Here is a 21,595-nt window from a genome sequence, read left to right on the forward strand (position 1 = left end):
TAATTACCTAGCATACATTACAAAGAAATAACAATTAACATAATCATTGTATGATATTAATTTCAGGTGACTTCTAGAAAGTACCTTTTTTTCCCTACCAAATCAGATCATCAGGGAGCTAGATTTACAATGCCACAAGCGAAGACAATATTGACCTTCAAGTATCATTTACCCTTCAAAAGCTCAGTGTACAGATGTAAATGAAATTGGAAGAACACTAGAAATGTACATAAAATTTCTCATCAGTGTTACAATCTAATTGTATTAGCCTTTTCTAGCATGTTAAATGATGGACAATAAAAAGTCATAAAAGTAATTCCAGGTTCTAAATGAAGCAAGTTTATTATTTCTTCAAAGTTTAATTTGTGAACATTCTTCCAAGAAAAAATAATGTTACTCTGATAAGGTTTTACAGCATCCACAATTGGCATACAATATGGAGTACAATCAGATAATTGTGCTATCTAAGCAATCATATTGGGCCTGTAGAGCTTTCTAGACAGAGTTGCACTGTGGTCTTCAATTGATTGTTTTTTTCCTGTCTCTGAAATCATGTCCCTATCAAGAGGGAAGGCTTATCTCTACAAATTAGCACTTCTCTGAACCACTTTCGAATTTATTCCATAAAATATGTAGTGACCTGTCATAAAGCATCATACCAAATGGCTTATAAGATGATAATTTATTCCTCCTTCAATTTTATATAGAGCAAGAAAGCAGAAAACCCCTTGACTTACACAAAGAATTTGTAAACACATAGTTGGAGTCATAATATTAAATCTCTAATGTTTAAGAGACATAACTAGAACTAGTTCTGCCATAACTAGAACTAATATGAGTGATCCAGTAATTTCATTTCAGATATACAAAACTGTCAAACAAAAATTTTAAATGTGTTTTATTTACTTAGAGTCTTGTGGTGAGTGATAAGGAACCGATATTAAAACTTGAAAGAAACTTATCCAGTATATGTGATGGTGAAATAATTATTAATATAGGCCCCCATCATACCATGGAAGGCAGACAATGTTGACACAGGGGAAAGAGATTCAAAAATAGAATTTTAATAATGTGTGCTAGCTATCTTTGGGTTGATTTGGGAAGATCTTACAAGACAGAGATGATTCCAGGAAGTAGTGAACATTTCTAAGAAGAAAATTTTTTTAAGTTATTCAATTCAGGAACTTGAAGGTTTGAAAAATATAACTACATCTTAACAACAAATACTAAGTTGTAAAATTTTTAATTTATGTAATTATGTCTAGAGGCAGGGAAAAAAAGCAATGTTTGCCCTTTTGCTCATTATTAGCATTCTCTGAATAGCTATTGGAATATATTGTAAATCTAGATGACATGGTTTTAAAGAAAGAGACAAAGCTTAAAGCACCCACAATTATTTTGAAAGCATAAGAGTGAAAGTTTAGGGGTTGATGGAGGGCAGATAGCAAGTAAACTCAAGAAATACATCAAGGGCAGAGCAGAATGTGGCTATTAGTACATGGAGCTGATTGAAAGCAGGTAAGAAGTCAACTAAGTTTTTCACCTTTCTGTCAAAAGAAGCACTAGTCCAAACTAAAAGATTGTGACTTTTTTGATTAAAACAACTATTCACAATTCTATAGACAAAAAGAAGTTCGGTTCTCAAGGATGTTCTAATCCACAGTAGCAAATTTAGTTGGGGTTGAAAAGGACATTATGAAATGAAGACCCTCCTGAAAACAAGTGACTGAGGGCCATCTTTCCCAGAGAGCAGAATTGGGCCTAATTGAAAAGTAGGAGGAGAAAATAGGTCTTTCCAGGGGATGAGTAAAAAGGGATAGGCACAAGGAAATGTGGAATGAGGGTGAATATGGTGAATGTATTTTCTATCTGTGTATGAAAATAGAAAAATGAAATCTGTTGAAAGTATTGTAAGAAGGGGAGTAAGGGGAAAGAGGAAAAATGATAGAAGGGGTAAATCTAAGATATATCATAAGCACATATGTAAATATCATAATGTATACCCCTGCATAACTATTATATGCTCATAAAACAGTTTTGTTTTTTTTTTTAAAGCATCCTCTTTACCAGGGTACAGGGCCTCATCAACATCTGCCAAGCAGGCTATCTGAATTGGAATTGCTGCTCTGAATCTCCCATTTTCCTCCTTTCTCTGTGTGAGTGCTCATTGTGACTATCTTGACCCTTTTTATTGATTGCAAATGAATGTGTGAGATAAATGATGTGTCTTTTTGTTTATAATTATCAAGAAGATCTTTATAAGGGACTACTATAGAGACTATCATCCATTATCCCTGATAAGAGAATATTAACAAAGATCCTGAAAGTTGGATGGATGCCATGATTAGTTGGGTCTTATGCACTGTCTTTTTTGAATAAAAGTGAGAGGCTTTGTGTTTGAAGCAGAGAGTGAACTGAATATTTGGTGATCACAAAAAGAAACCCCAGAAGCCATTAATCCTACTCATAGATACTTTCTACATTCCTTTCCTAACTACATGGCAGGATTATAATTACAGCTGGTTTGACTAACCCTTTACAGAGATGAAATCAATTTTCATAAATGAGTACCTGCTTTGAGTTTTTTTTAAAAAGCTTATAATATATAATAATATCTGCTCCAATAAAGCCTCCTTCTCTGAGTCATCTTTTTCCTATCATTTAAATGGTGATAATCTTCAGGGCTCATTTGTAGCCCTAATCTTATACTACCTGCTCCCTAGGTGACCTTTTGTAATATTATGACTTCAGCTATCAACTCTACTTCAGATGAATATTAAATTCTAGTCTAGATTTCTCTTCTGAATTTCAAGCTCAAATATCTAATACCTATTAAGACTTCAAACCCATTATTTCTTCAAATTAAATTAATTATTTAATCAGTACAAATAGGGTCAGTTTCTTAAATTTTCCTTCTCATTGAAAGTCACTGAAGGTCAAACAAAGTGGAATTCTCCTAGAATTCCATTCTCTTTTCTATATATATATATATATATATATATATATATAAATTGTTCACCAAGTCATACCTTTTTGTTTTTATAAGAGGGACTGAATCTAGGACCTCAAGACTCCTAGACCAGTACTATACCCCCCAAGAGCTATGTCTGTCCCCAGGTCACATTAACTTTCATCTCAAGCATAAGAATCTCCTGCCTCTATCTCCTAAATATCTGGGATTAAAAATAAGTGCCAATAGACCTGGCTTCAAATCATTCCTGTTCTATTAAATAGTCTTAGACTGCATCTAGTGTTCTTTACATACACTAAACTTACCAAAATAACTCATAAACATGTCATCTATTATAGTCCTTGAACCAAAGAAATAAGAATATTACCAGAGACAAAAAAGAATATCAGTGATTATAAAAAAAAACATAGTAAATTCTGTAGTAGAGATCTCAAGGCAGTGACATTGAGAAAAGAGATCTGAAACCTACTTCACTTTGGGAGATGAGAAACACTTCAGGAAAAGTGCGCTACTTTTATTCATTTCACAGTTAAGATTCTCTAAGACAGATCAAGTTTTTCCTTTATACCAGGCAATTCAACCATAAACTGGTATAATGATAGTCATGTTCAGACAGCATCCTTCTTGAATTTACTGAATAAAATGGTGAAAAATATCAGTATAGGGCACAGCTTATGCAAAACATCATCCTGTGGAAGTAAAATAAAACTGGACTGAAAGATACTTACTTTGAAACTGAGGGATATAAGTCAGTAAATGTCAATGTTGAACTAGATTATGAAAGACTTTGTATGCTTTACAGTAGCTTAGGGATTTTTTCTTTAACACAACAGAAATCCTGAGAAGACTAATCAACTTCTGGAGAAATATGATATGGGATAGAAATTGAATCTTTCCTGCATTCCATACATTTAGGGCAAATAAACCTCTTGTTTTTCAGTTTAAGGCAGGAATAGCTTTAAGTTAGATAATGCTTTAAAATGTATATTCAATAATAAAAATAAGTGAGATTAACCTAAAGAGAAACATTTTTGGTAAAAGAGTGTGACTTATACTCTGACAGATTAAAATGTACCTTATGTAGGAGTGTACTTTACAAAGAAATAAGTAAAAAAAATGGCTACTCTAGATATCGAGATAACAGAACAAAGAAATATAACAACGTTTTATCTGACAGATTTTTCAAAAATTCAGTAATCATTAAGTACTTTTCAAGCATTGAAATATTTTTTAAATATTCACATATTAATTTATAGTGAGGAAAAATAAAGATATTAACGGCTTTGGTTATCTTCAAATGGACATTCTAGGAAATAAGTATTCGAGAAAAAAATATCATTTCTTATTATACTTATCTAATAGTCAGATTAGAGGAAAATGTATAAGCTAGCCATCTCCAACCTTCTCTACTGAGTTATATATGACATACTAACTGGTATAATGTCAGTGGTTGTTCAAATGTACAAAATTATTAGGCTATTTTTCATGTTTCTCTACCTTTGTTAAATTAAGACACATAATTGTATACAAACAATAGGTAGAGAAAATGGGAATAAAGGAACAAATCAAGGAATAGTAATATTGAATCCACATGTTCCTTTGTGTGATAATGTCTAAAATTTCTTAATGAGTCTACTGAGTTTATACAGACACTCTAAGAAACAACTGACATTAATTGCCATTTGCCAATCATTTTCCTTGAACAGACACTAATAAGAAAATTATAAATGTTTAAATGTACAGGGACTTCTTAAGTAACTCAAATGCATTGCTATTCTAATGAAGCCAAACTACTTGGCTGATTATTTCACATTTAAATTTTAACTATATAATGTTTAATACATTTTCCTGAACTATTTTAATATATTTGCTTGTTATTAGAAAAAATGGAATGCTTTTAAAAATGAAATGTGTTTTGGAAACTTTATTTTTTTATTGTTATTTTTGAACAATTTGGGTCATTTCTTACAGAAGGTGATTTGATATTGTGGACCTGAAGAAAAGACAAAGAAAGAAACAAAAATCTTGCAGTCTATTTTATCCATAATAGTAATTAATGTCTGTGGGACTGTGGTAAACTTTAAGCCATAAGTGCCTTTGGAAACAACATGTGAGTCCTGAGTTTCTAGAAGAACAAAGTAAAATATAGTAGAGACCTAGATTTCAAGTTCAGCAGTGCGTTTAAGAATTATCTTTTTTGACACAACACTGAGGAAACTAGGTAAGCAATGTCTCCAGGGAACAATCTTTATTCAGCATGTGTCAAGCAAGGACACAATATGTTATATATGTATCTTTGTGTTTATATATAATATATTGTACAGCTCTAATTCTACCTAATGGGCCCCAAAATGAAAACAGAAACCACACACACACACACACACACACACACACACACATATACACATAAGAGAAAAAGTGTTAAAGAATAATATATCGTGAAATCCTCCATAATATGATAGTTCTTGATTTTTTTTTGATTTTTCATTTACACCCTAGTGTCTTTTCCATACCAAGATTACAAAATGAAGCTTTTAAATTCTGCTCTTGTAAAGTATAAATGTTCTGTTTCTACTGCTTCCTTTTGTCCCCATCTCAAGGGAAAACCAGAGAGAAATATGAGCTTTTCATCTTCAACTGCTTCCAACTTCTAAAGAAAATGTACGCATAAAAAAAAAGGTAAAAACTTCCTTTATCCATAACAGTGCCAAATAATTATATCCTAGCAACTGCTTTCAACTGTAATATATTTGTTAATATTTATGTACAAATAATAAATGCAAGTATTTATACTTTGTATAGCTCTTATAGGATATATATTTTTAAATGTTACTAGGGTTCATAGTATTTACTAATACATGTACTGTTGGTCATATAAGGAATTATGAGACTGATATCTTGTGAACACACAAATATACAATTATCAACTGACTTGTATTTTCAGTCATAAATACAATGTATAAAATTCCTTATACCCATAGCTCCTTTCCTGCATATGACTGAGTAAAAATGGAATGCTTTGGTTTACCTTATTGCTGACATAGCATTTGTAGATGCTATCCTAGTTGTTAATGGTAAAATTTTCAGTTAATTAATGTTTTTTTCTGATTTATTCTTTAACTTTTAATTTTTATTTAGTTGACCAGTACTTTAACCCAGTAAAATGGGTGAATTCAAGTATGATATATTTCATATATTGGGAGAACTTTTGTAAATGCCACAATGTACCCCCACCCAACACAACAATAAAAAAATGAGGGGAAAAAAAAGAAGTTAAGATTTTAGCACTGCCATTAACATTTAAGAAGGCAAAATGTAACTGGAGTCAACTTAATCAGCCTTCCTGGCAACAGGTGAGACAGTTTCTGGGTGTTCCCCCATCAAGATCTGCTGATTTACCTCACAGGAAGAAAGGAAGAAATTTGAACTGAAGATTACATTTGCTACCCAGCTCTGAGGGCTGCATGTGGGCTGTTTCCAGAGAGGACTATGGGGTCTTAGATGAAGAAAGTCTATGCAATTCTCTTGAGGTAAAAGTGTGGGGAGAGAAGGTAGTGCCCCGCCTGTTCTGATTCTCAGAAACAGAGAAGCAGCCTGACCAGAAGAGAAGGAAACTGTCTGAAACCTCTTTTCTTTTAAGTAACCTATGGACAACTCAAGTACATGCATTTAATAAGCACCACCTATGTACCAGTATAGGGCCAAGCTCAGAACATCCAGTATAAAGATAATTAGGAAAAGCCTTGCCCTCAACATTGTCACTTAACACCTGGAACACTGGAGGCAACTTCACATGGCCCACTTAAATCTCATAATAGACTGTGCACTAAAGTGTTTCAACATTAAAAGTGAGAATCAGTTGGCAATCACTCTGTACTAGCAAAGCTTTAGGAATCCCAAGACCAAAGCCATCCTTGAAGGAAGGAACAGGAGGCAGACTCTACAGTTTCTGCCTCTTCAATGACTTTTTCATGACACCTGAGGGCTTTGTGTGTTTCTCACCCAGACTTCACATAACCTCCGCTGACCAGAGTGTGAGCTGCTATGGGGCAAAAATCAGAAACTGAATCACACTTATCTTACTACACAGGATATCCGGCTCAAACTTAGTGGGACATCAAAACCTTGAGCTTGCATAAAAAACTATAATGTTTCAAAAACACTAATCCACATAAGGCATCTTCTTAGGTGGATCCATTTAGATTTACTAAAAGTTAAAAACTTAAGAAAAGAAAAAAAAATTCAAACAAAAATGAAAACCACTGTTTAAATAGCTATGATCTTAACCAATACAATTTGGACTTGGACTTGAAAAATGCTGTCAAATATTTTTTGATATTTGTCCCTGAGTTTGTGGTATGTGTTGCTACGGCATTGTAACCCTTGTTTCATTGATTCTTCCTCACTTATTGCTCCAGGACACTAACCTGAAGGATTATCAAATCCTTCATATAATTCCTGGAATTCAACAGAGGTTGCAAAATGCCAGTAAGAAGTATAACAATTTCTCACCTGATCACTGGATGCTTTCTGTAGTTAATGCAGAATCATCCTCTGTTTGCAGATTTGTTTAGTCATTAATGATAAGGAGAGGAAAATACTTCCATGTTCATGATACCATACCCCCAGTCAGAGAATTAATGAAGTGATAGTGTTACCAGAAAGGCAACACCAATCATTACCTCAGTTTTTGAGTCCAACAGGAAAAGAATTCAAGCAAGATGCAAAAGATGTAGTAAAAATAATAGCAAAGTTTATTAAGAAAATAAGTAGTATAACAGGATATAAGTGGGGATAAATGGAAAAAATAAACATTTCCTGCCCCCATCCAGTAAGTGGGAGTAGAGACTCAAAATGGTGGTCTCTTCTTAGTCTTATACTGGAGAGGTCAGGAATACACTATGGTCAAAGATAGTGGATCTGAGTGGCTGAGACAGCTATTAAAACAGGAAGGGTTCATCCCAGTCTACTCAAAAAACAGAGACAATAGGTGTGCCTTAGAACTGCCCTCTACCAGACATGGTATTTTCCACCCATCCAAGGAGCCTAGGGCTTGTTAACATCTCAGAGAGAAAAGGGAAAGCAGATAGTTCCTTTATGTTTCCCTGTTCCTAAAAGGAGATGGGAAGGGGACAGCTGCTTTGGCTTTTCAGTTTTAACTTCCTCACTCCAATGTCTGAGTCTGGCCCTTTAAAAAACATATAATTTCCTTGTCTCATCTAGCTATCCTGCTCAATAGGACCAGGACCTTCCTCTCCCATATTTTAGAATGCTTTCCCAGATTTTCCTTATGTTCTTGGATCTAACTATTGACTCAGGGACAAACTTGAGTACTAGGTACATATACTATATTTAAAATCACTTTCTTTTGATCAGTGTGTTTTTGTTATCTTTTCTACATTACCTCTTTATTTTAGGGAAACTTCTAGATGGAGAAATGCAAAAGGACTTCCTGTTGACATATTCCATAAATCCTCAAAATGAGAGTGGCACCTTGAATTTACTTTGCTAGATAAAGCTGGTATTATCTACTACAAGTAACTGAAGTGTTGGATTTCTTAAATAAATATGATGATCATTCTTTAGACTAAATGTATGGCAATTTATCTCTCTTCAAATATTTACTCTTTCCACTGGGAAATACAATCTCCCTCCTGACTGTCATAAGAACTGACTGGCTTTGTCTTGGTATTTTCTACTCGGCCTAATCTTTATCTAAATAATCTAACATATTTTAAATGTATTTTCTCTGGTAGCATTGTATGGAATTTTATGAGCATTAATAACATAACCCAGTGGATAAACAAAGAATTTTTAAACACATTTTCTTAAACAATATATGAAAGTCACATAACAGATCAATTTATAAATAGATGACATATTGTTAATATTGAGTAGCCATATAGTAAAAATATGGTAATATTATTGCTTAGGATTTAAACTTCAATATATACATATCTCTCATAATATGATTAAGTTTTACCCATTGTATGCCCAGTAAATGTTCAAAACTGGATCTTCATAGGAAATAAAGCCCTGATTTGTAGTACTTGTAAATGTTCTCATAGTAACTGGTAACAATATGATGTCACTGACCATGTAGCTGAGAAGAAATGAACATCAGCTCTCACTATCTAGTGTAAGCCAACTTGAGCTATCTTCTAAAGACCATTGTTTCATATGTGTGTGTGAGTGAGTATGTGTGTGTATTTGTAAAATGTCCATTTCTAGACCAATGTACGTCTAATTTTGAAGTAAAATTCCATGTATTTTAGGTGCTGATGTTATTTAGTAGCCTTAAAATGTTAATCGCTGGGAGCCTGCGGCTGTAGATAGTAAGAATCTGTACCCTGGATATCAAAGATAAATATTTCTGTGAGTATAATAAGTCCAATTAATGGGACAAAACTCTGTGAGAATCATAAGGTATATCATAATGGAAACAGAGATGGTACATATTCGTTAGAAAATCAGTACAAAGTGTTCATCTTAATACATATAAGAATGGCCTAAAGAGAAATTACATTGCTTAGCAAAAAAATTATTAAACTCAGCTCATTTTAGTAGAGAAAAAAATGAACTGCCTTTCCTAAAATCTTAAAGGCTATATTATTCCTGGAATTCTAGTCTTGACTTTTGCACAATATGCTTTTTAATTTTATGATTCAAGCACAATCTTTCAAATATTTCTCTCAGAAAAACTATAATACATACAATATCAAAGTAATAGACTAAAAGCTTTTTTTCATGGCCTTGTCACATTTATTTCCTTCAATAAATCTGTTGATGGTAGTATATAATTGTATAAAACTTATGATGCCAAATAAAGAAACCTAAAAATGATGCTGGTTCATGTAGTTCCTTGTTAAGATCATAGTCCCTTGCACTTAAAAGAGGTCTTATTTTTTATTTCTTACATCTGTTTATTCCATATTTAAATAAACTCAGTGAAAATATCTCTATTCACTTTCAACTTTCTATCATTTGATAGTTTTAAGTATCACAAATGTTTTCCTACAATGAACTGAAATAGGTGTATATACATCCTTTCTTATTTTATGCAATGTGTCAGAATAAAAATATTTCTCAGTTTAAATCCTTGAAATATCTAAAACAGTTTAATATCATTTTGTCATTCTTCACTGTTCTAAGCACACTATTTTTAGATAGTCATAAAAAATTAGTTTGATATTCTTATAATATCCACATAGCCTTATACATAGTAATGAAGCTGATATGTTTCATATCTACATGGGACAGCATGCACACCAGTTCCTTTTCTCTTGTAAATCAAATTTTCTAACCATGAAAATGTTTGTGAATTTTCCTGTTAATTCATCTGTTTTTTCAATGAAAATATCAAATATGAATCTTCTGAGAACCTTCCCAAAGAATGCAAAACATATTTTAAATGATTACCACTATATCCACAATTTCCTTTAGTAAGAAAGTAAACAGGTTGATGATGTCATGTCCTCCATCCTAGCTAGTAATTTCATCACATGATGTTTATACATGTGACCACCATGTTTGATTATCTATAATTTAGGAGAGAATATAAAATAAAACATAAAACACTTTTCAGTATTCTTATGTCCAGAGTACATCACATTTCAAAATTTCTGAAAAGCACCTTAATCATTTTAACCTCCTTATTCCCCCCTTTAATTATGTTCCTGCCCAGTTATATACATGATCTGCAGTAGAGGATCAAGGTCTTCTTTGTTGTCTCTGCATTCTTCCCTTGGAGTTCTTTATTCTACTATTCCTTTGCCTTACATATGTTTATTTTTTTCTATTTAGCCATGAATATCTAGCCTCTACATTGTTTCAAAATTATTTAATTCAGACAGGATACTCTAATTAATTTCCTGTGTTTAAGGAAAATGGCTGACAAGTGTCTCCATAATAAGGTTTTATAGAAAATAATCCAAGAACTTGTGAAGATAGATTGGAAATATCTACATTTTCCTACATGGGGTTTTCTGTTTAACATATGAACAATATTAAATGTGGGGTTTTCCATTAGTTAAAGTAGTAATATGTATGTGAAGTCAAAATTCTGTGTTTTCCAAATCATTGCTAAAAGACCTCAAGTTCTCAATAAAAATTCAGTGGTTTTAATTGCATAATAAATCTAGGCTTTCCTGAATAAAAAGTGACCCTATGTCATTGACCTGTTACTTCTACCAAAAGGAAAGAAGTTGTAGATTAGAATTTTGCTCTATCTCTGGCACATCCTGGAAAATTTTCCTTGCTCTTCCTGCCAGTTTTCAGCTAAAATTTTGTTAAAATTTTTCTGTGAAATTTACACCATGAAGGAAATCCTACAAGAAGTGGCATCAGTATTATATCATATAGTATTATATATCAGTATATGTATTATATCAGTATTATATACCATTGTACGCAAAGATGATGGTAGAAATGTAAAAGTCACAGTTTATATTGCTGAACACTTTTGGCAGTACTACTGATTTTTAAAATTTTATTTTTAATTTTTTTTCTTCATACTCTCTTTTTTTATTACAGTGCTGACCAGCCAGTTCCCTAAACTGACCCTAGATGGATGTTACTTGAAAACTAGAAGGTTCAAGAGAAGATTTAGACACTAAAACATCAAAACCACTTCAAAGAAATGGTGAGCTGTTAATTAGTGCTGAATCTCATGGCCCTGTGTACCAGTTTTTATTTCTTGAATTTTGATGGACATATTATACTTTCTATACTCATCTACACCTCTCTTCACTACTATCCTGCCATATTGTTTCTAAACATAAATCCCAATCAATTTATTTTATACTTGACTGGTGTTAGCATTTCTCCATTTTAAATTTCCCACCACCTACGTCTTCTGCCAGAGACCTCACTACCCATGCAAACGTACATCAGTCATCTGTTCTGATTTAAGATAAACCCAAAATAAATAATTAGAAATAATTGCAGAAAGGAGTGGGAAAACACTGCGAGAATCCTGCTTATGGTTGTGATACATATTTACAATATTTGTCTTCCTAATATTTTGAATTTGTTCATACTTTAACATCTTTTATAAAAAAATTAATCTTGATTAAAAGTAAGAGAAAAAAATCTCTGTATAGCACTCTTCTTCCTTCACTTTGAATTTTCCTGTATATAAAAATGTAACAATCGAAGTACTAACTTAAATGTTTGTGATTTACTATACTTTGATACTTTGGATCTTTACCCAGAGTAAATATTCCATTTTAATATATATGAGCCCAAAACAGTCTTTGACTAGAAATTAGAGATCACGTGTATATACTGAACCAGAATATCTGTATTTGAAGTATGACACTATTAAAACTGTGTACTTCAGATTTACGTTCTGTCTTATATTTTTTCTGTCATGGTCTTTTAGCCTCATTTGTAAATGGAGTAGTTTTTATTATAATAAATCAACTGCTTGAATTTGCAATTTGGGGGCTTACTTTCTTTTCTTTCAATAGTTTAAACAACTCTATTTGCACAACAGAATTATCTTTACCATAGTCTCACTAGTTGAAAAGCTTTAAAGAGAGTTAAGCCATCATGGTAGAATGTGGTAAAGAATCATATTCAAAATGCCAAACATGTTCTAACATGTGCCAAAAAATATCATATTCCTTCAGCCAGTGTAACTCACGCATACCATAATAACCTGTTGGGGTTCTAAACGTTGATGCCAAAAGTGGATGATTTCCCTAGAGCCAATCAAAATGATGGAAACATTGGTGCAAAATCACAGCTGAGCAGGTTCACTCCTCTCTTCACTAGCTACAGATGGCATGTAATTTAGGAATGCCCATTTGGTGGAATTTACCAGTTCCTCTAGAGATCACACATATGGGTTTGCATTTAAAAAGCAATTGCACCACGAATAGCTTTTTAAACAACAGATGTAAGTATTGACAGTAAAAGGATGTCCAAAAAGCAAAGTACATCCACATAAGAAAAAAAGAGAGCTTATGTTATACTTTACAGCACTTTGCATGGCCTTTTAACTTAAAAAATAACAGAAAGTTATTATGAAATTGACGTATACAATGCTTGCCAAGCTTTCTGAACTAGATATGAGATTCTGTCTTCATACTATATTACTTTCTGGTATTCAGTCCTTTTCCCAACTTCCTACATTGCAACTGCACACTGAAATGTCCAAAGTGCAACAAACCAGTTTGAGATCTGTTTGTGGGTCTGTGCCAGCTGCTTGTCACAACAGTATGTCATTTTAGTTGTTTTTTAGGGGGAGATGGCAGGAAATTCACAATGGATCTGTGAAAATTCCATTATCATTTAAAAATTCAATGTACCTATGTGTATAATTGTACAGGAAAAGGGATATTTATGTTTGCAGCTGTGTGCACAAATTACTAAAGTATATTACTAATAACTTGTGAGGTTTCCAATTGCCTGTCCTTTATTGCTTCCTTTAAAGAAGGAAATTAATTGTGTGAAATTGCCTTGCTGGTAAAGTGATAACAGATTGCAATGGCAGCATTGACCTAATCTAGCAGTAAAACAGGCAATCACATCCTCAGTGAACACTCACAGAAATATTTGATTTCAGGAGTGTGCAGGACTAAAGTTTCCCTGGAGAAACAAGCACATAATTTCTATTCTTGTATTCAAGGGTAGTTCTGTTGTGGATTTTGCTTCTATACTGCAATATCTCCTTACTTTTATTGCAGGATAAGCCTTTGTACCTAACAGTACAATCCCATATGAAAAGAGAGTACAATGAAAAGGTTAGGTTTGGACATCACACTTTTGACACTGATTGTTTTTTGATTGAATAAAATATAATGTTACCTTTTCTTCCATTGTCTGATGCAGTGGTGTGCTGGAATACTAATAGCTATGCAAATGATGACATTAGCAGGAAGTCCATTTTCTGGCTGCTTATTATTAACATCAGGTGAAAAATTGTGGAAAATTGGATTGCTTTTGTTTGGAAGTGTGAAGATGGGCAATTGGTGCTATCCCAGAAAGCAAAGGAAAATGAAATTGCTTGTACAAAGGGATGAACAGATTCAAATTAGTACTGAAATATTTATGACACCATTAAATGAGTGTAGTGAGGATGCAGAATACGGAATGCCCACAAAGTACTTATTTGAATAAGAGAACTCTTGTCATGTATGTTCCATATTCAGCTTTATTTTCATATAGGAGAAGCTACAGTATTGCCCAAGTTGTATTAAAATTGCATGTTCAATTAATTCTAGTGTTTTCTCCTTTCATAGAGCAGAGTATATTAAAAGTATAAATGCTTGTATACATCACATAAATAACCATAAGTGCAATAGATGATTGTATTCTCAATGTGCCAACTGCTCCAGTTCAGGTAGTTAAAGAAATCTGGCTTGAGAAATTTACAATTTGAGAAAATAAACTAAACAAGCCTTTAATTTTAGATGCAAAATTATACATTATTTTCATTAGCTATGGAATAATTTATTCATAGTTTCTTACATAAAGAAGGTATATCATGGTAAGTTTTAAAAGAGAATATCCTCAGAGAGAAGACAAACTATAAATTCTAGGCAAACATATAGCTTCAGAGGTGAAATGGAGAAGAGAGTAGGGTGAATATTGGCTTGGGAAGAGACATATAATAAAGTTGCTTCATGGTTCTAGGGTGCAGCATAGGGGCTGTTGTGGACCACTGGAAGATATGATTTTGCTCATACCTCTGATTACTCTGGATTCTTGTCAAAGACAGAAGATGAATATACACATTTTTGGACTTTAGATTTCAAAAGTGGCCCTTGACTGTAGGAAAAGACTTGGAAATAATTAGGAAAAATGAAACAAATATTTGCCACCAACCTTATTTTTTTTATCTTTTTACATCCCCATTGCACTGCAATATATATATATATGTATATAACTACAATATATATACATATATATATATATATATAAAACCCATTTCAAATAGTGAGGGGATTGAAATTAAAAGTAAAATAATGCAGGGGTGTGTTGGGTGCTGGTTTGTGCCCCCGAGAAGAGATCATGTGTCTGCCCATCCCTGAGGAAGTCCATGGACGGCACAGCAGAGTAGAGTGCAAGAAGGCCGCGGGGAACCTCATGCAATATGTTAGGTACTAAGGAGATCCTCTGTTTTCAGTGCCTGAACTTGGCTGGAACTTGTAACCTAGATGATCTTTCAGGTAAGATAATGTAACATGTCATATTGATGAGTATAGGAATAAGTGGACACAAAGTCTTATTGACTTCTAAAGAGAAGTTGGGAAAATATAGGGCCAGTGTTTATCAGATCAATCCTGAAACAACTGAGTTTATTATGAATTTGTGATACTAGTTTTTATTATTAAGTAAGGTGTCTCATTATAGAAATTTTCTTAATTTAGAGAAAAAACAATAATGAAGTTACATCTTGTTATGTGAATGGAAAATTCATACTTTTTACCTAAATTAATCAGTGAGCAAGCAATTTTGAAAATAGTCATGAATTCCAATTGCAATTTAGTTATGGAGATGAAATTGGTATACAGGAGACAATTAGTGAGGCATTGTTGATGATATACTAGTGAATGGTAAAAGGCATGATTCAGAGCTCTCATACTGTGGATCTTTGGAAAAAAATGATTAGTAAAAGTTGGAGAAATCCACCAATGGCTTCATGGAAGTTCTGAAAAGATGACTGTAACTTGTGTAGAAAGAACATTTAGATGGAAGAGGAAGAGAAAAAGGATAACGGAAAAGATAGAATGTACCATGATAAAAAGGACTGCCTTCTACTACACACTGGCTCCTCACTGCTCAGTCTGATATATAATAATAATCCATAAATATTGAGTTATTCATTGACACTAAAATATGATCTTTATAAGCTCCAAATGTAATAGTGTTAGGTCAGGTTTTCACAGAGTCTACAGTGTTGCCATTTTGTACTGAAATATTATTTGTTGTATACATTAGAGAATGTTTAGCAACATTGCTGACCTCCTTTTAATACCAATAGCAACTCTTCTATTTCTCACATACTAAGATTAGATTAGTCTCACTAAGCTTGAAGAGTAAATGAAGAAGTGAAGTGTGGCAGGTAGAGTAACCAAAGATATTTTTGTAGATCCAGGACTACAGGTTTTATTTCATAACTGATTCATAGCTTTACTTTCTCAATGTGATACCATTTATTTTGTTTATAGTCTGGTCTGGGTATTGTATTAAGTATATTACAGTCATTGAGTACCCTCTAAAATAGATACTTCTATCTTTATTTTGCAGACAATGAATTGCTGAAAGTCACACAGCAAATATTTGGATCCAATCCTGTCTTGTTTTAAAGCCATATTCAATATTTGTCTATAGTATTTCTCTAGAGCATTAATAGTTTAAGATATAATAAGATAGAGTAAATATACATATATATGCATATCTTTATCTGTAAAGTGATAGGTAGATGACACGTAAATGTATACATGATAGATAAAAGGATAGATAGATATAGCTTGTTTCATGTCTTGTGATATAGTTTTTACCAATTAGCATGAAGATGAGGTTATCTGCAATGCATGTGTATCTCATTTATTACCTGAGCTATATTAAATCTTGTCTTATTCAACTTGAGTACAATGTTGACTAATACTTCAATTAGTTCCACTTTGCTTGATTTCACACTCCATAAAAGTTAATGTTGGCTGTGTCTACACAGTCAAAAGAGATGAAATGATTATTCCAAAATTATAAATAGCAATGCACATTCCATTATTGAAGAAAGGTACCCTGATAAGGCTAAGCTATTCAGATTACTTTCTACATTCACTTGTTTAAATAATATATCTCTTGACCATTTTAAGGGCATAATATAAAAGACAGACAATGTTATTTGACCCTTGGTGAATGTCATTATATGATATGTTTATCTCAATGAAAGGAAGAAGATTTCTGACACTTCTTGATAGCTAATCAAAGTAACACAAGTCAAAATCTCAATTTCATGGATAAATCAAGGAGGTTGTGAGAAGAAAATAATATTGGATGTCTCCTCTGATCAAGCACCCTCGTTTACTTTTGCTGCCTTATCAACTACGAAGGCTGTTGACTCTCTCAGTTACTTTAAAGACGGCCTTCTAAGTCCTCTGAAAATTCAAGAACAGCAACAAAAAATAGCCTTTGTAGAGTGACCACAGTACTTCTTTGAATGTATGATACAATGGTCACTCACTTGAAAAAGTAACAAAATGACACAGTACACTGTATCTCTCCAATTTTGGTTTAGAGTTAAGATACGTTGCCCTTCAGTGCCTTTTCTTTCTTTATTTTTTGTAGTACATGGGGTTTGAACTCAGGGCCTCATGCTTGCTAGGCAGGCACACTACCACTTGAGCCACTCTGCCAGCCATTTTTGTATTGGGTAGTTCCAGATAGGGTCTCATGAACTATTTGCCCAGGTTAGCTTCAAACTGCAATCTTCCTGATCTCTGCCTCAGGAGTAGCTAGGATTATAAGTGTGGGCCTCTGCACCTGGGTTTCAGTAATTTTTCTTAATTCTCTAGCATTATATTTACTCTACAGCATCATTCCTTCAGGTAAGGAATCTAATGGGAATCTGTTCCACGCTCTAAAACTTTTCATGGTGTATATCACCCTTTCTCTTATTTGACTGTTACTTTAAAGTAGATATCATGAAGTGAGTCTCATATTGTCCCTCCTTCCATAGGGGTAATAAATAAATTGGTTAAGAGCATGGCCTCAATTTCCTTGGGTGGGTTTGAATTGTGGTTCTATCCTAGCTTTCTGTAAATCCTTGAGCAAATTGTTCAACATCTGAACTTGAGTGTTCTCAACTGTACCAGTATGAAATAACATATGTCCACATAGAATATCATTAGAAATAGGGGAATTAGAAAGAGTGCTAATAATGATGTCTAGAACATAGTAAATCCTTGCTTTTAATTTCTATTTCTATTGCTATTGCTATCACTTTCTATTTTATATCTTCATATATGGAATTCCTAAGGCAGATTTCATGGAGGGCTGGAGGGCTTCTGAAAAGTTTCATTTTATAAGATTACCAGGATTTAAGCATATAAATCATTATGTCTGTTCTTTCTGTTTAGAAAAATGAAATGTAAAATACATGTAGGAACATTTTGTAAACTTTAAATGCTACGAAAGTTTTTTTTCCAAAATACCAATTATTCTCAATACCCTGAAAAGCATTAACACCTAATGTTCATTTTGAAATAACCACTCTAACAGCATAAATATACCTCCTTCATATTCCTCCAAATTCCTTCAAAGATTTAGTTTTAGGGAAAGTAAATAATATATATATTTTGTTAAATAATAAACTGTTTTTATTTACTAAATTATTTTTTTACTCAACTCACTATTTCTCTAAAATCCATTTGTGAAGCAGAAATTACAGTCTTTTTTGTCTTTGTATGAATGTTCCCAAGGTTTCTGGTTTGTGTGAAATAGAAGGGGAAAATTTTTTATGCATGGAAAAAAATACAAAAGGAATTTTCATACATTGGAATTCAGGTACTAAGCTAATAGCTACAAATGATGGTTTGTATATATGTTAATTTCTTGTCTCCAGCTTTCTTCCTGACTATTTTTCCCTCCTCTCTCTTTCTCTCTCTCTCTCTCTCTTTCTCTCTATCACCTATGTATCTATCATCTGTCTGTCATTTGTCTATCTGTGCTAAACTATATAAATAAGTTGCATACATCTTAACATTTAACCCTAAATAAACCAAAAATCCTAAAAATAATTTCATTGCATTTGGTTATTTTGTCTCTATGGCCTCTATTGAAAGAAAGGTCTCAGTACATTTTTCTTTTGCCACTGAGAATTGAATTTTAAAGAAAACAGGTCAGTTACCTTTAAATATTCTACATGCTATATTTATCAGATTGCTTCCTTCTGGCTTCACTGAATCCATTCTTCTATCTTGTCATGTTCTAGAAAGTAGATGTTGGTTTTGAGATCTTGACTCATATCTGAACAAAGACTTTTGGTAAGACATTACTACACAAAATTCTGTGTCATCATTGTAACCCTCCTAATCTGTTTCATTCAGTTGTTGTGAGCTTCAAATCTACTCTGCTGATATTTATGGGAACTTATTATATTCTGGGGACACTTACTTTTCCAAGGTCCTTGAGTGAACTAACAATATTAAAAATAAACTTACAAAATGAGAAACAGATTCCCTGTCCTTAAAAAAAGTTTAAATTTCAGTAAAGTATCTAGGTAACAAATAATGTACTATTTTAGAAAGCAGTAAGTATTCTGGAAAAAAAGAAGTATGAATGGGTTATTGAATATCAGAGAAGAGGTAGGATGTGTCAGGATGCAGCATTCAGGTGATTAGGATAGGCCTCAGTGACAATATGAGTTAAGTAAGACTTGTAGTAAGTAAAGGGATTAACAGAGTTCTTATCCAGAAGATAGAGAGTAAAATAGGGTAAGAAATGAGAGTCTAGTATACAAAATGATAGTAGCAATTGTAGCCCCAGTTTTTAAGCCCTTATGAGGACTTTGACTTTTTCTCTGAGTACTGGAAAATTTTTATAGGTTATAATTTCAAGGAATGATTCTTCAGAGAAACAGAACCAAAAAAGGGGGAAATGTATTTTTATATTTCTGTATAATTATATATAGAAGATGTATACATCCCTTGTAGACCTGTAGGTTCTGAAGATCAAAAATACATATTATATGGTGATTCAGAGCATATGTGTATGCACATATGAGTATGAGAAGAGACTAGAGATAGGAGAGAGAGAGAGACAGAGAGAGAGAAGAGACATTTATTAGACATGGTTTACACAATTTTGGAGATAAAGAAGACCCATGCATTGTTGTCTTCCAGCTGACAAACAGCAAATTTGATAGTGTAACAGACCCCAGTACAAAGGCCTAAGAACTAAGACCACCAGGAGAACATGGAAGACTCACTTCAGAAAGTGAATTTGCCCTTCCTCCACTCCTTTGTCCTATTTGGACACTCAGTTCATTGGATAATGCCCATCTGCATTCTGAGGATAATCTTTATGAAGTTTACTCATCCAAATGAAAATATCTGCTGGAAATATTCTCAGACACACCCAGAGATAATATTTTAGCATAGCAGCTTCAAATTTATACATAAAATTAGCCATCACAAGTCTACCCCAATTCAACTTGATACCCATATGCCTCCCTTTAAACCATACCTAATCCACAATGAAGATGAGACTGTAATTCTAGCTAACATAATCAACTATCTCACAGACAATCAAAAATGCAACATTTCTTGCCTACAGGAGGATGTAAAGTCTTTCAATGATTTTTTCTTTTCTCCTGATATCCCATAAATTTAATGCTATGGTAAAAAATTAATTCTCAAATTCTGATATAAATTCAGCATGTCGTATGTTATATGGTAATATAAGAAAATAGATTTGTGCTTAATATATGTATATGTCAAAAAATGTATCCAATGTATTTGGATAAAGGATAAGTACTCTTGACTATTACAGTAATCATCTATAACTGGGCATACAGTTGTAAAAGATATTTATTTATTAGTACATAATTCTGCTACTACTATTCCTTCATTTTGTTGCTATTATTTTTGTTATATTTATGTTATATTAAGTTATTTTTCAGAAAGGGTCCCACCTTCTGCCCTGGCCAATTGTGATTCTCCTACTATGACTCCTGAGTAGAGGGAGTTTACTAACATTTTTGCATTAGTTACCCTCAGTCCTTCCAATCTCCACTTCCTGAAAAGCCTGGATTCCTTCACTTTCAATAAGCACCTCATCAGTTCATCGCTTTGTTCTTTTCCAGATAGTGTGAGCAAAATCTTCATTTCTGAAGGGTCCAGACTATTTGTAGTCCTTCAAAGATTGGATTATAATTTTAGATTAATAGGGCATAGTAATACTAAGAAACACCCAAAGAATCATCTATATTCTAGACACATTCTTTCTTCAACTCACTGTGGAGTTGTAGTTCATTTCCCTTACCTTGGCATTTAGTCCAGATCAGTCACCTAGTTGACACTATAACTTCTTCTTTGCTTGCTGACTCACAGGCATGTGGAATTAAGAATGACTCGATGGCTGTCTTAACTTCCAGTTGTATAGAATCATTGTTGTGTATCTTGGTGAAAGTATTCCTCCTTTTGGAATTAAGAGTTTTAGGCCAACAGAACATAAAGTTGTGGAGATGAGAAGAAAAATTTTGTCAGTGGGTCCTTAGGGTAATAGTCACTGGTGCCTCTTCCATTTTCACCCATTCATTTTTGAGCCTGTGAATCCTGGCTAGTAGAGAGACAGTGCCAAATATAGGATGGTTATTCAGAGGATATACAGCTTTCTGGAGAGCCTTGCCCAAATATTGTAAAATGTTACCATCCAGCTTATGCTGTATCTAAGATTTGAAAAGGTGATTCCACCATTCCTATCAAGCTAGCTGCTTCAGGATTATGGAAAGCATGCGAAAATGAGTGAATTTTGAAGTATGCGCTGATGGCCAAACTTTTTTTTTTCTGCTGTGAAGTGGATTCCTTGATTAGAGGCAATGCTACATGGGATACCATGATGGAGAATAAGGAATTTGTAAATCTGTACATGGTAATATTGGCAACAGAA

Source organism: Castor canadensis, chromosome 10 (assembly GCF_047511655.1).
Source record: "Castor canadensis chromosome 10, mCasCan1.hap1v2, whole genome shotgun sequence".
Classification (NCBI taxonomy): Eukaryota; Metazoa; Chordata; class Mammalia; order Rodentia; family Castoridae; genus Castor; species Castor canadensis.